Raw genomic sequence first — 13,413 nt, forward strand, 5'->3', positions numbered from 1 at the left:
GTAATGCGACTCTTTTTTTAGATTTATCACCAGTTATATGGTACTTATATTGTTGAATTTTAAGTTATATTATCTATGATTTATAAATATGAAGCATGATATTTATTTGCTAAATTTATTTCATTAGAAAATATTATTTGATGTATTATCAAATGCATTTATTTTGCTGTGGAGTCATGATCGATTGATTTTGATCCTAGATGATTTTATATATTATTCAATTAAAATAAAAAATTAATTTTATTGAAAAGAGAGATTTGATTCGAGATAGATTTTGACTCGTAATCTGACTATGTATCGAAATCCTATCAATAGAGATTATATGTTGGCAAATTAATATCCCACTAGTGGGGGTATTGTGTGCTAGTACATCAATACTCTGCTAGTAGAAATTATGTGCTGGTACATCGATATCCTATCAGTGAAGGTTATACATTACTATATCGATATTCTGTCAGTGGAGGTTATGTACTGGTATATTGATTTCTTGCTAGTGGAAGTTATATGTTAATACCTTATCATTCTGAGCTCATCTAGCCTAGGCACAGGGTATAAGTATGATCATACTTTGTGGCTGCAAGGCGAATCGGATGTTTTAAAAAAAATTGATTTACAAATGAAAATGAATTTAAAAATAAATTTTAAAAAGATTGAATTTGCATAAATCTTATTTTGATTAGTGTTGTATATTTGCATTGATGCATCTTGCATATTTATTTTTCAGTGCATTAATATTACATGATTTATCTAGCCAAAGAGGATATTGCTTGCTGGACTATCTAGCTTATTACTCTATATTTTGATATTTTTATAAATTTAGAGTACTAGCTTGACTTAGGGATTCCTTATCAAAAAGCGAATTAGTGGCAGACTTTAATTTTTCTTTATTTTAGATTAGAATTTATTAAATTTTGATGCAAGGCTATGGAATATTATATTATAAGACATTTGGTTTAGTTTTTTGAGTTAAAATTAAAAATTAATTATTTAAATTTTATTCTGTTTTTGTTTTATAATATCGTAATGAGATGCCTTGCATGCTTGTAGGGGGAGTTCTCCATAAGTATACGATAGTTGCTATAAATTCTGGCTCACAATCTCGGATCAAGGGTGTAACACCATTCCACCATGTATATGCTCTCATCCTGCTAGATCATGTCCTTCCTCACTTGTATAAAGATTACAAGCATATGGTTAGCAAGCCATAATAAAAGGATGGCCTCAAGGTTCTTTAGCTCAAGAAAAAAATGACATGACAAATAAAATTTGGTTTATCACTCTCAATAAATTATTTTTTTCTTCAGCATTCAACCTTTAGATTCAAGGGCCACTACTTTGTTGCTGGCATCACCAATGATACATTACAAATCTTTACGCTATTGGATTGGTGAGCATAGTTATTTTAAGGCGTTAAGTAGAATATGCTACAAGTGAATTTTTATACAAAAACACGCACACACACACTCTCTTCTAGTTTGAAACTAGCTTGATATGTCCATCAAGGTGTTTCACACAATAGTATTTGCCGACAAAGCTATCTAGTATCTAATAACATGTGCGTAGATGGCAGAATTTTGTAAACCATGTAAAACATAAAAATTTCAACATCTATGCTGTATGCTTGCTTGATTCACGGGTTTGTGTCAAGTAATCTTGCATGTAAGTTAGCATTTTTTTTATCAGATTCTTTGAGTATTACTGAATACTTGGAGTTCTCCATATTGCAATTCATGACTGATGTGACCGAGTATATAAGCGGTTGAATGGCATATCTTTCTACAATGGTTCAGCTTGAACTATCCCATGTCAACATTCTTCCAAAAATGGATCTAGTAACAAACAAGAAGGATCTTGAGGAGTGAGTTCTATCTCTATGTTCTTTCCTTATTTCTACGACTGCTTACCGCACCTCTTATTTTTAGGGGTGGTTGGTTAGGATAATTAAGGTCTAAAATGAAAATTAAAATGGATGACTCCCACTCTAACTGCTTGGTTGAGGGGAGTCCCATTCCGATTCTCATTCTACAGAGGAATGAGAATCATCCATTTCTTAAGAAATCGAATCTAGACTCATCCCAACGGATTGAGACTAAAAAGAAAAAAATGTCTGTCCGTCTGCCTCGCCTTACCGACTGTCTATCCGACCTTGACCGCATCGCCCGCTTCCTGCTCCCGATCCTCTTCAGCTCCGCTACCTCCTTCCTCCTCTTACTCTCTATCACCTCCTCATCCATCATAATCACCACCTGGCCTACTGATGCTGCGGTCCCCTCCGTCGTCGGTGCCGCATCAGACCTCTGGCCGCCTTCCTCCACCCTCTCCTCTCCCTCCCCCTTGGACAACGAGACATCGCCGCACCCACACCGCTATCGAGTGCGCCACCTCCGCTTGCGTACTATGCTTCTACTATCCACTGTCGGTCCTCTGGTTCTGCGTCAAGCTCCCCCTCAAGCTCATCATCCGAGCCGCCCACTGCCTTTCCCACTCCTCCCCCTGCTACTGCGGTAGCGGTGGAGGATCCAGCCATCGCCTTATCACCTCCCCCTCCTCCTCCGACATCGATTTCAGTGCTGATCGATCACCGCTTGAACGATGATCCAAACACCTGAGGGATGATCGCTCCTCATGATGGAGGAACTCATCGAAATCCTAAGCCTTTGGGAACGTCTCCAGCAACGCCAGATCCAGCCCCCGCTACCGCCGTGACTGCCCTCCTCCCCCATGCACGGGACCCGAGGATTACGGGATGAAAGAGAAGAAGGGGACCCGAGGATTACGGGACGAGATTGATTTAATTTTATTTTGGTTGCTTTTTACATTTTTTTAATGATAATTTTTTTAAAAAATTAAAAATATTATTATTATACTTAATTTTTATTTAATATCAATTTTTAAAATAATTAATTTTTAAAAATTTTAGTTAAAAATAAAAATAAAACTGAGATTTAGGTCAAATACATCAGCGGCTTCTTGGCTTACTAAAGATGTCCAATGTCCAGGAAACAAACCTCGGTCCTATAATTTTTTTGATGGCTCTCTTAATCCTTTTGATAATATGAGTTCAAAAAAGTATACATCCTGAAGAATCTTGAAACATAGTATGCTTGAGGATATTTTTAACTAAATTTGAACAATTCTGAGACATCAATGTGGAAATAAGCTTCTTTAGTAGAATTAATCACCGGCTATGCACTATCTCAATATAGTCTATGTTGATGAATTCAACACATAAAACCTACATAGCATGCACATGGTAGCTGATATTATCAGATAATATTGCCAGGTGATTGCATTTGTGATATGGTTTAGAGACATCCTTAAAGTAGTCAAAAATGATTTGCCATTAATATGAAATAATTTTTTGTTTTAGGGATAAAATCTGCCTTTTTTTTTGCTTTACATTATTATCTTGGCTATTAGAGAAATTTTGTTTAAGTTTTCTAAGAACAGTTCAGAATTTGTTGGTTCTTATTTCTTAAGTCTTGTATTATCTTTCAGAAAATTTGTTATTAAAAAGAAGTTACAGATTTATATAAAGTAGGAATACGAAGCATTTTAGTTTGCATGACTGTTTTAAAGTGCAAAATTAATTATTCTCCTGAAATAGCTTATTCTAAGTCTTGAGTTTTCGCAAGTTTTTGGTTATCAATTTTAGAAAACCCTATGAATTCAGGAGGTCAATTCTCCAAGAAGGAAGATAACAGTTCTGCATTCTCTGAGCTTTCCCTATGTTAGCCTTCCTTTCATTCAGTTACAAGTAACCTCTATCAGTCAATCCTATTTCACTTGATATGAGAAATTCTTTGTGCACCGCGGGCGGTGTAGAAAATCCGACATAGAGCACACCGTTTTATGTGATTGGTCCACATAGTCACCGCTTTCCAATACGTATTTAATGCCTGCAATTCTACTTTTTCGTTTAAAAATTTTGAATGATGAAAATATCCCTATTCTTTAGAAAAATTATTACATCCTGTGGCATATTATGATTTCTGTACGCATAATGTCATAATATGACAAAAAATTATGATATCCTATGGTATATTATGACATCCTGCGTCAAATTATGACTTTCTGCATGCAGGATGTCATAATACGACCCAGGATGTCATAATATAGAAGGGGCATTTTTGTCCAACCACTTTTCAATGTGCATTTAATGCCTGCAGTTCTGCTTTTTCGTTTAAAAATTTTGAATAACAAAAATATCTTTGCTCTTTGAAAAAAATTATGATATCATATGGCATATTATGACATCCTGCGTCAAAATTATGACTTCCTGCATACAGGATGCCATCATATGGACATAAAATATCATAATTTTTTTCAAAAGTAGGGATATATTCATCATTCAATATTTTCAAACGAAAAAACGAACTAAAGGCATTAAATGCGTGTTGGAAAGCGATGGCTATGTGGACCAATTATATAAAGCGGTGCACTCCAAGACGGATTTTCTACACCACCCGCAGTGCACAAAAGATTTCTTTACTTGATATATGGTACCCTCAACCACTATTTACCATACTCAGAGGGAATTCACAGCCAGCTGTCCTATGTCTTTAGGGCTTGGCATCTTTAGGTACCAACATCACACCTGCTCAGTAATGGTTGTGCTCTTGCTACAATCACATCAGATTTGATGAATCCAACATCACCACAGAATACAAATTCTTATAGCAGATCCACTGCTAAGACAATTTGGATGTCATAGTTAAAAGGACAGCAAACTTCGCATATAGTCTTTCATCTGTACTGAAAATTGAAAACCCCTGGTTTATTCACCAGCCAAATACTAGGACAAAAATAAATTTTACAAATATTTCTATGGACTAGATTTAATTTCATGACATGTTCATGTGCAATCATACAATTATTTGATTCCTGCTTGTTAGTGCAGAAATTTGAGGACAACAAACTTCACATCAAATCCTTCACTTGTATTGACTTTGTGTTTCCAACTATCAAGATGCTAGTAGTGGTGAATTTAGAAGTATTTCTATAAATTAGATTTGTTATGCATGACAGGTTGATGAAGGATAGTACAGTTTCCTGAGTCCTGCTTGTCAGCACAGCAATATATGCTTGGTAACAAGATAGTGGTTGACATTATCTTTATTAGAGACAACCTCGATGACTGGCTAGCAAGGGTTAAAATGGGCCTATCAGATAAAGAATGATATCGTCTGTCTCATTAGAGAGGAATTTTACAATTTGCTTGTTTAGTAGATGACAAAAAAAATTGCTAATATGAGTGGCTTGTGAGAAAAAGGTTTACTGAAGAACAGAATGGAAAGGGTACAGTTGATGCAACTGGAAGTTAGACAATCAAGTAACCTGAGAAACCTTCTTGTTTCTAGGTTGTAAGGCAGTGAAAATGGATTATCTTTGAAGTGTCATCAAAGACTGTGATCTATCTGGAAAATAGTCCTAGTGCTTCCTTAGTAGGTCACTGGATGATGTTTGGTGATGGATTCAGATGTTCTTATTTAATCAGCATGAATTAGAAAATTCGAAGCATGACTCTGTCCAGGCTGTGTTCTTATTTGCAAATACTTGAGAACCATGGCAAGATCTTTTCCATCTTGATTTAGGCAAAATCCACAGCATCTCTTATTTAAGTTCAACTTATTGAGGTCCTTTTAGAACAATCAGATCAAAGCCAAAATTCATGGACCTCACTCAAATCAGTACAGGCTGTATTCACTTTGGAGATCAGTATGCAAGTTATTTTTAAAAAATTCACCTTGAACATAATGGAGATTTCATATGGGAGACTCATAGGGCTGTCCCATCCCAACTTTGGGATACTTCATTTTCTGATTTCATTGGATGTATCCATACTAGAATTGTATGATTCATCCTATCCCACAGAAAAAACAAAAAAAAATTACTTTTAGCCAATATGTGCCTATCGTGAGATTACAACATGCAGACTGGATTGATTGCACGAAAATTGTGGGATTTTTTTTATTATTATTATTATTTTTTAACCCGCTAGTGGGGTTGGGAGGGGGGAAGAGAGAGAGATATAAGGGAGCTTGAACTACAAATAGAAGATTAGTCCTAGCTCTGTTGTTGTCTTGGTCAGCAACGCATCATCAGATTTGCAGAGATGAAGGGTACATTAATTTTGTTTGCATTTTCCTAAATATGGGAAATGTGAGATTTATGCACTTTTTTTGGGCAGTATTTCCTTAAATATTATATTATGACAGCGTTTTTCAAGTTTGAAATGGTCATCACTGTCTGATATATGTAAACCTGCCACCAATTAGTTGCCAATTTACATATCATTGATGTCACCAATCAAACCTTTTTTTTTCAAAAATTAAAAACGGAAAACAAAACACTTTGAGGGTAGAGGGCCAGTGGCCCAACTTAGTAGCCAATTTGACCTTTTGACAAACAAATAGATTAGATATCTAACTCTCGCTTGGTACTCTTAGAGACATACCAAGATCTTTATACAAAGGTTTTATCTTTTGTTAGAACAAAATCAGTTAATACGTTGTGATTCATCATCAGATATTGTATTCCCTTGTTATGCTTTATATATGAACCAGAATAGGTGGACACTTGCTATGAGGTTCCATTAAGGTTTGTAGAGGTAAAAAAAGATGGAAAGTTTTTTGTTAATTGGGAAAAAAATATTTGGGTCTCGAGACTCAAGCATGCAATTGTTTTATTCATGGAAACTTTGTATCTAGGTTCAAAATTGGTGATTGTTCTTTATCCCTGCTTCACCCTGATAACTTCATTTTATGTCATATTTCATCAAATTTCTTATAGTAGAACAAGCAACTTCCACAGGGACATTGACATCCCACCTACTCATTACAGATCAGTCATGCTAACGTCATCTAAGATTGGATCATTAAAACCTCAATACAAAAGAGATGCTTGAGAACCAATTTTACTACAACGGCAGCAGGCACCTACAGGTGGTCTTCCACATTATGAACTCCACAGCCTCTTGTTCATCCTTGAATAAAATTGTACAAGGACCAGTAGTTTATCGATTGGAGTTGACATGCTTAAAGTTGCATGTGAATCTGCTCAAAAAAATGGCACCTCGGTACTTAAAGATTCGCATTATTATATAGTTGAAAGAGTCGGTTGGGGAGCCATAGAACATCCACAAGCAAGAAAAAAGACAAGCAACTTGGGTGTTTTAAGGTAAGAATTTTGAGATTTGCTGCAATTGAGGAACTTCAGAAGTTTGCCTTCTTGAGCACCAGACACAAAGCATTGCTACGGTGGATCGCTGTGAATAAAGCCTTTTCCAAATAACATTCAGCAGAATTCAATGGATGGTAATGACTTTTGAAAGATTAGATATAACTTTCCATGTTAAAGGTTGCAAGGTGGAGAAGAAGAAGAAGAAATGGTTTTGGCCTGTACTTGTGGCCAGAAAAGTCCAACCAAGGACTTGGAGAGCAACTTGTCTTTTTCCTCCCTGTGTATATTTGTGCTCCATATGGAGTCCTATTCAGGGATGCTTGCTCATTCCAAGATGCTCAATTCATCTGTTCACAATCAGAGATTGTGATATCATGTTGATCTTTGAAAGGAAGGCATTAATGCCTGACTATAGATTATGGGAATGATAGCGCTAAGTGAGGTTAGCAGGTAATATCTAGTCGACAGTTTCTTTATCATGGGGATCCTTTTATAGATTTGTCCAACTCCAAGCTAAGAAATGTGAGGATCAGACACACAACTATTGCCAAGATTGACTGAAAACCTAGCTAAGATGGACTTGGCTGGATCTGTCCAAACTCCTCTTCATTGTTGGTACCTCTTAAACATCCTTGTGGTCCTACTGAAGCTGATGCACATATTTCAGAATTTATATTGCAATTCAAAGGTAAAACAGTTTGTAGTAGTGGAAAAATATCAACAGCTAGCTAGAGAGGGAGACAGAGAATCCAAAACTGAGAGATTGTCAAAAGATTTGAAGTTCCAAAAATTACGCTGATGAAAGGGAAATTAATGGTCAAAACATTAGAAGATTTTGAGAAAAGGTGCATGATGGGTACGTAAGTTTGTTTTCTTCTCTTTAAATACATGACATGAGATACTTGTTGATCACGATGCTAAAAATCCTTAATTTGTTCTGCTGCATTAATTTTGTTTTCTAAGAGATAGCTGGATCCTGGAAGTTGGTGGGTCCCAACTGATACATATCTTGACCCATTATTAGTCTACCAGCAGCCCAACTTGCATCCAATGGGCAGCATCCCACAAAAGAAGTATTCCAAGAAACAAGCAGACTTGTTTGGTCCCAAGAGTTGACTAAACGCCCCAGTTGTCACACCAGTCATCGACACTGAGACTTTTATGTCGCTAGGGGCTTTTTAACTTCATGCATTAATAGGTGCTCCCTTGCACTGATAGGTGCTCTTATGATCTTAGAATAATCCATCTCCATTTATTCATGAAGACTAATGACAGCGACACGCTCATTGAATTTACCATTTAGCATAGGACTAATAATATATTTCAATCTGATAGTTTGAACCAGACCATTTGAAAATGATTGGATTTGGAGCTCGAAGTCAATACGATGATGCCTGTGGGTCCGGTTCTCATACTAGTTAATACTATTTGTGCTTTTAACATGTATATTTTGCATCAGAACGCTATGTATTAGATATATTACATTGCCAGCTAGATTTGAATAGCGAACATCAAGATAATGAAAGCCTAAATTCCTGCAACCAGGACAATGAAGCTACTTGAAATCACTGAAACAAGTGTGCAAAGAATATTTTGGAATTAAAACCTCTAGTTATAGAATTCGACAATATTCATATCTGAAGGTTGTTTAATGCTGAGAATAATGCTCCAGTTAGATATTAAATTGTTAGAAAGTAGAAGAAAGCAAATTTTAGTAATTTATTTTTTGGGGCAGTGAGTGACATAATGAGAGGTAGATCTCTCACAGGTCATTTGGTACAATTGCTAATTACTTTACCAACTTAGAAAGCTGGCAACTCTAAATGTTTTCCTCTGTAATGACTATCATGTATATTATCTGTTGTTGGGGCGAAAACGGATCAGATACTAGCATATCCATATTTATATTTATTTTATTTAATAAATATAAATATTAATATAAATATTAATCGAATAAAAAAATTTATATCAATATTTATTTTAAATAGATATAAAAATAAATCAGATATCAAAAATATGGATATAAATATTGATATAAGTTTGAATGATTAAACTTTATGCCATAGAACCAAACTATTACTAAATGAATAATAAATCAAGTTAACAGTATATTAATATGATTATTTATTATATTTAAAAATTTATAAATATTATATAAATTAAATAAATTACAAATAGAATCAGATATAAATTGGATAATTGTCTATCCATGTCCATATCTATTTTTTTTAACGAATATGGATATTAGACAGATACTCAAATTTTTATCCACATCCGGATAGATTCAAATTCAAAAATGAATCCGAATGGATATTATTCTATCCACTTTCATCCCTCTCTCTTGTATTAACCCTAGCCATGGATTAAAACCACTGAATACACCCCCAGCCATTACTAGCAACCATACTAGCAACCATATGGAAGATCTACCGTACCACCTCTGATCCGTGGTCCTCGGATCATGTGACCCTCACTGCAAAAGACCATGGCATAGTGCCAAGTGGTACCAAAAATAGCTCAATGCCATGGCCTACTTCACTGCCAATCTTATTGCCCACATACCACACCATCGCACCATGTGTGTGCTCTCCTGTTGCCCATATCCGTCCTCACCTGTACAAAGATTACAAGCACATGGCTAGCTAGCCATGATAAAGGGATGGCCTCAGGGTTGGTTAGCTCAAGAAAAAAATGACATGGAGAATAAAATTTGGTAAATCACTCCAAATAAATTAATTTTTTTTTCTTTAGCATTCCATCTTTAGATTCAAGGGCCACTATTTTGTTGCTAACATCACCAATGATACATTGCAAATCTTTATCCTATTGGATTGGTAAGCATAGTTATTTAAGGTGTCATGTAGAATATGGTTATAAGTGAATTGTCATACCAAAAACACATACACACTCTTCTAGTTTCAAACTAGCCTGATGTGTTTATCAAGGTGCTTGCACAATATATTGGCCACCAAAGCTATGTAGTATCTCATAACATGTGCCAAGATGGTCAAGCCTCATGAAGATTGGAGCAATATCTAGCGAGCATGCCAAAGTGGTCTCAGCACTGGAACAGTTTATTTTTATTGCGAGAATCGATATTAGACGTTCATGTCTTCCTTCTCATCAATAGTTTAAATAAAGAATGCATGGTTGATGACAAGCATTTTTCCACCTCTAACTACGGGATATTTTCTGATGCAAGAGAAACACCATCATGAGAACACCACCACACACCGATGTGACAATTTTTTTTTTCTTCTAACATACTTTAGATGTCCAGGATGCTAGGACACTACCTATTCCTAAAAGGTGCTAGGAAATTTGAGAATGGGGATCTCAAATTTGGTCGGAGTCATGGCCATTCGACATGCTTCCCCTCACCATGTGTGCTCGATATTAATCGTTGTAGGAGCATCTCATTTAAGACAACCCAACATTGGATTCATCAACATATTATCAAGGTTTGATTAATAACACACATGGATCTCTTTGAAAAGTAATATATTCTGCTATAATGAAAATAATGATTCTTAATTAGTTCAGATATGCCTTGGACAAAGTTTACTCAAGTATAAAATAATAACCCAAATACGAATCCCTTTGAAAACTAATATATTCTGTTGTAATAAAAATAATGCTGTTGTTTACACTAATTATTTTAGTAATTTTTAAATAAATGTGGATATTTGAATTTAATTATATAAATAATGATTGTTATTTCTATTGTGTGTGCATATATTTTGTATATATTTAGAACTCAAAAAAGTGTTGCATAACAGTCAGTATCATATTGATATGAGTATTACCTATGAATCTTGCTTTTGATGGTACAATCCTCGGCATTTTTGGCAATGGGTGAGGTTCTTTCTTTTTGGTAAAAGATCACCCCTGAAAGAGTCTGTTTGGCAATGAGTATTACACTAAAAGATCTTTTTCTTTTTGGCAATGAGTATTACCTTAAAAGAGTCTGTGGTACAAAAGCATTGCTCCTGAAACAAACGATATAACAAGCAGCAGTCTGAAAAATAAAATAATGAAAAAGCAAAAGCTGAAGCATAACCTTAGTATAAGCATGTCAACTGTAAAATAAAAATTATACATTAGAACTTGATTATAATAGAGACACGGGATCCACCCTGATCCGTGAAACGTAACAGAAGTAAAAAATTATAGAACATGATTGCACAGCTATTGAATTGCCTAACCACCCAGCCTGCTGATAACATATTAGATATTGTGAATTTGAGGCTTCCCAACAACAGTCATGGCCAGCGGTATCTAAAGATAAATTCCTCTTATGGATAGATATAAAAATATGATAGAGAATGTGAGAAAGCCAACATATGCTGCAATACTTCCATGCCACTGAGTTTTTTAGATTAGCACAGCCTCCATTGTGAATAGTGAATACTGCATTACAACCCAAGAAATGTTAAGACTTTGGAGGAATACCGCAGGGTCTATCCACCGAGTATGCTGATACACAATGTGTTGTTGAAATCTGTGTAATGTGATTCAGACTGTAGAGATCTTTGAAGTATGACGTGGGGGTCATTTTATACACACACACACACACACATACATGTTAGTAACATGGTGCAGCAAGTTATTAGGAAATGCAGTATCCAAAAAGGCAGCATACTCCGAGGTCAGAAAAAACCTTTGTTCTGAGTTGTATGGGATGTTGATAAAGCCTGGGCACATGGAAAGGTGTATGAGGAGAGATATCAATTAACCACCGATAGGCAATCATTGATAAGATCCATAAAAATGACACATGAGACAGCAGAAAGAAGAGTTTGAAGCATATTAAAACAGAGACTTGATATCGAAGAGCAGCTATCCTGCAAAAAACCAAGACAGAAACTAGGTTGCCGTTCTCCTCAAGCTTCAACGGCTGCTTAACTGGAATCAAATTGGCTATTCATTGCTGCTGCTCAACTTCATGCCTCTACAATCCTGCAGTCATCAGCATACTTTCTTCTACAGAATATATATTGTGCATCCTAGGCTTTTCTTCATTGTCACACAGCTTTTAGATGTTATTCTCTTCATCCATGGCTTGGACTTCTTGCTTACCTGGTAGGCTGGTACGAGCACATCCATAAACAGGGTTGCCGCCGTTGCATATTACGTTGTCATCCAAGCTTTCTCCAAATACAAGAAGTACACTCTTTTTTTTTTGCATTGTTCATGTTTATTTCTCCTTTAGCCTGGCTTTTTGCATGTCTTCTACGGGCACTTCTTGTGATTAAGCTGGACGGTTAGCTTTTGGGTTCAATGATGTTTCATCTTTTATCAAAAAAAAAAAGAAAACAAGACAGAAACAGCATAGAGAAAACACACCATTTTTTCCTTTTTTTTTTTCTTTCCCTCAGTTTTTTTTTTCTTTTTTCTAAAATATTCATCTTCACCTTTCGAAGTAGTAATTTTTGTTTTTTTTTTTTTCCAATTTCCCACTTTTTTCTTCTTTTATTTTTTGTTTTTTCTATCAACCATTGTGAGTCCTTTTCCAGAATAATGCAAAAAATAAATTTATTTACCAAAATATATCAAAATCAAACTTATTTACCAAACTAATGCAAAAGAAAAAAACGTCATTTTGAATGGCGTTTTTTCCCCTGCCACGTCACCCCACATTTCCACGGTGGCATCGTCCCAAAAAAAAAAAAAAAAAAGAGAAGAAACGCCATTGCAAATGGCGACTTTAAAAACGCCATTTTGAATGGCGTTTTTAAAAACGCCATTCAAAATGGCGTTTTCATTTTTTCCAAAAAAAAAAAAATCGTGAAAAAATGGGAAAATTAGTTTTTTAAAATTTAAAATTAATTAATAAGTTAAAATTGTAATTTTGATTGAAATTTAAAATATAAAGATTTGAATTTGTAATTCATTAAAAAAATTAATTTAGATTTTTTATTTAAAATATTTTTTAAAAGATGTCAAAAAAAATCTTAAGAAATAAAAAAAAAATATCATAGAAAATAAAAAAAAGAGAAAGAAATATGAAAGAAATAATAATTTGAAATTTAATTGAAAAACATCGTTCGAAATGCTTGTCCTAAAATTTTTTTAAAAAAAAATTTAAATAATAAAAAAAATTATAATTAAAAATTTAAAAGAAACAAAATTTTAGAGATTAATTGAAATAAAAATAAGCATTCAAATTACTTTGTCAAATTAAAATTAATTTATTTTAAAAATATTCAAAAAAAATTGAAAAATAGGCTA

Source organism: Elaeis guineensis, chromosome 12, assembly GCF_000442705.2.
Source record: "Elaeis guineensis isolate ETL-2024a chromosome 12, EG11, whole genome shotgun sequence".
Classification (NCBI taxonomy): Eukaryota; Viridiplantae; Streptophyta; class Magnoliopsida; order Arecales; family Arecaceae; genus Elaeis; species Elaeis guineensis.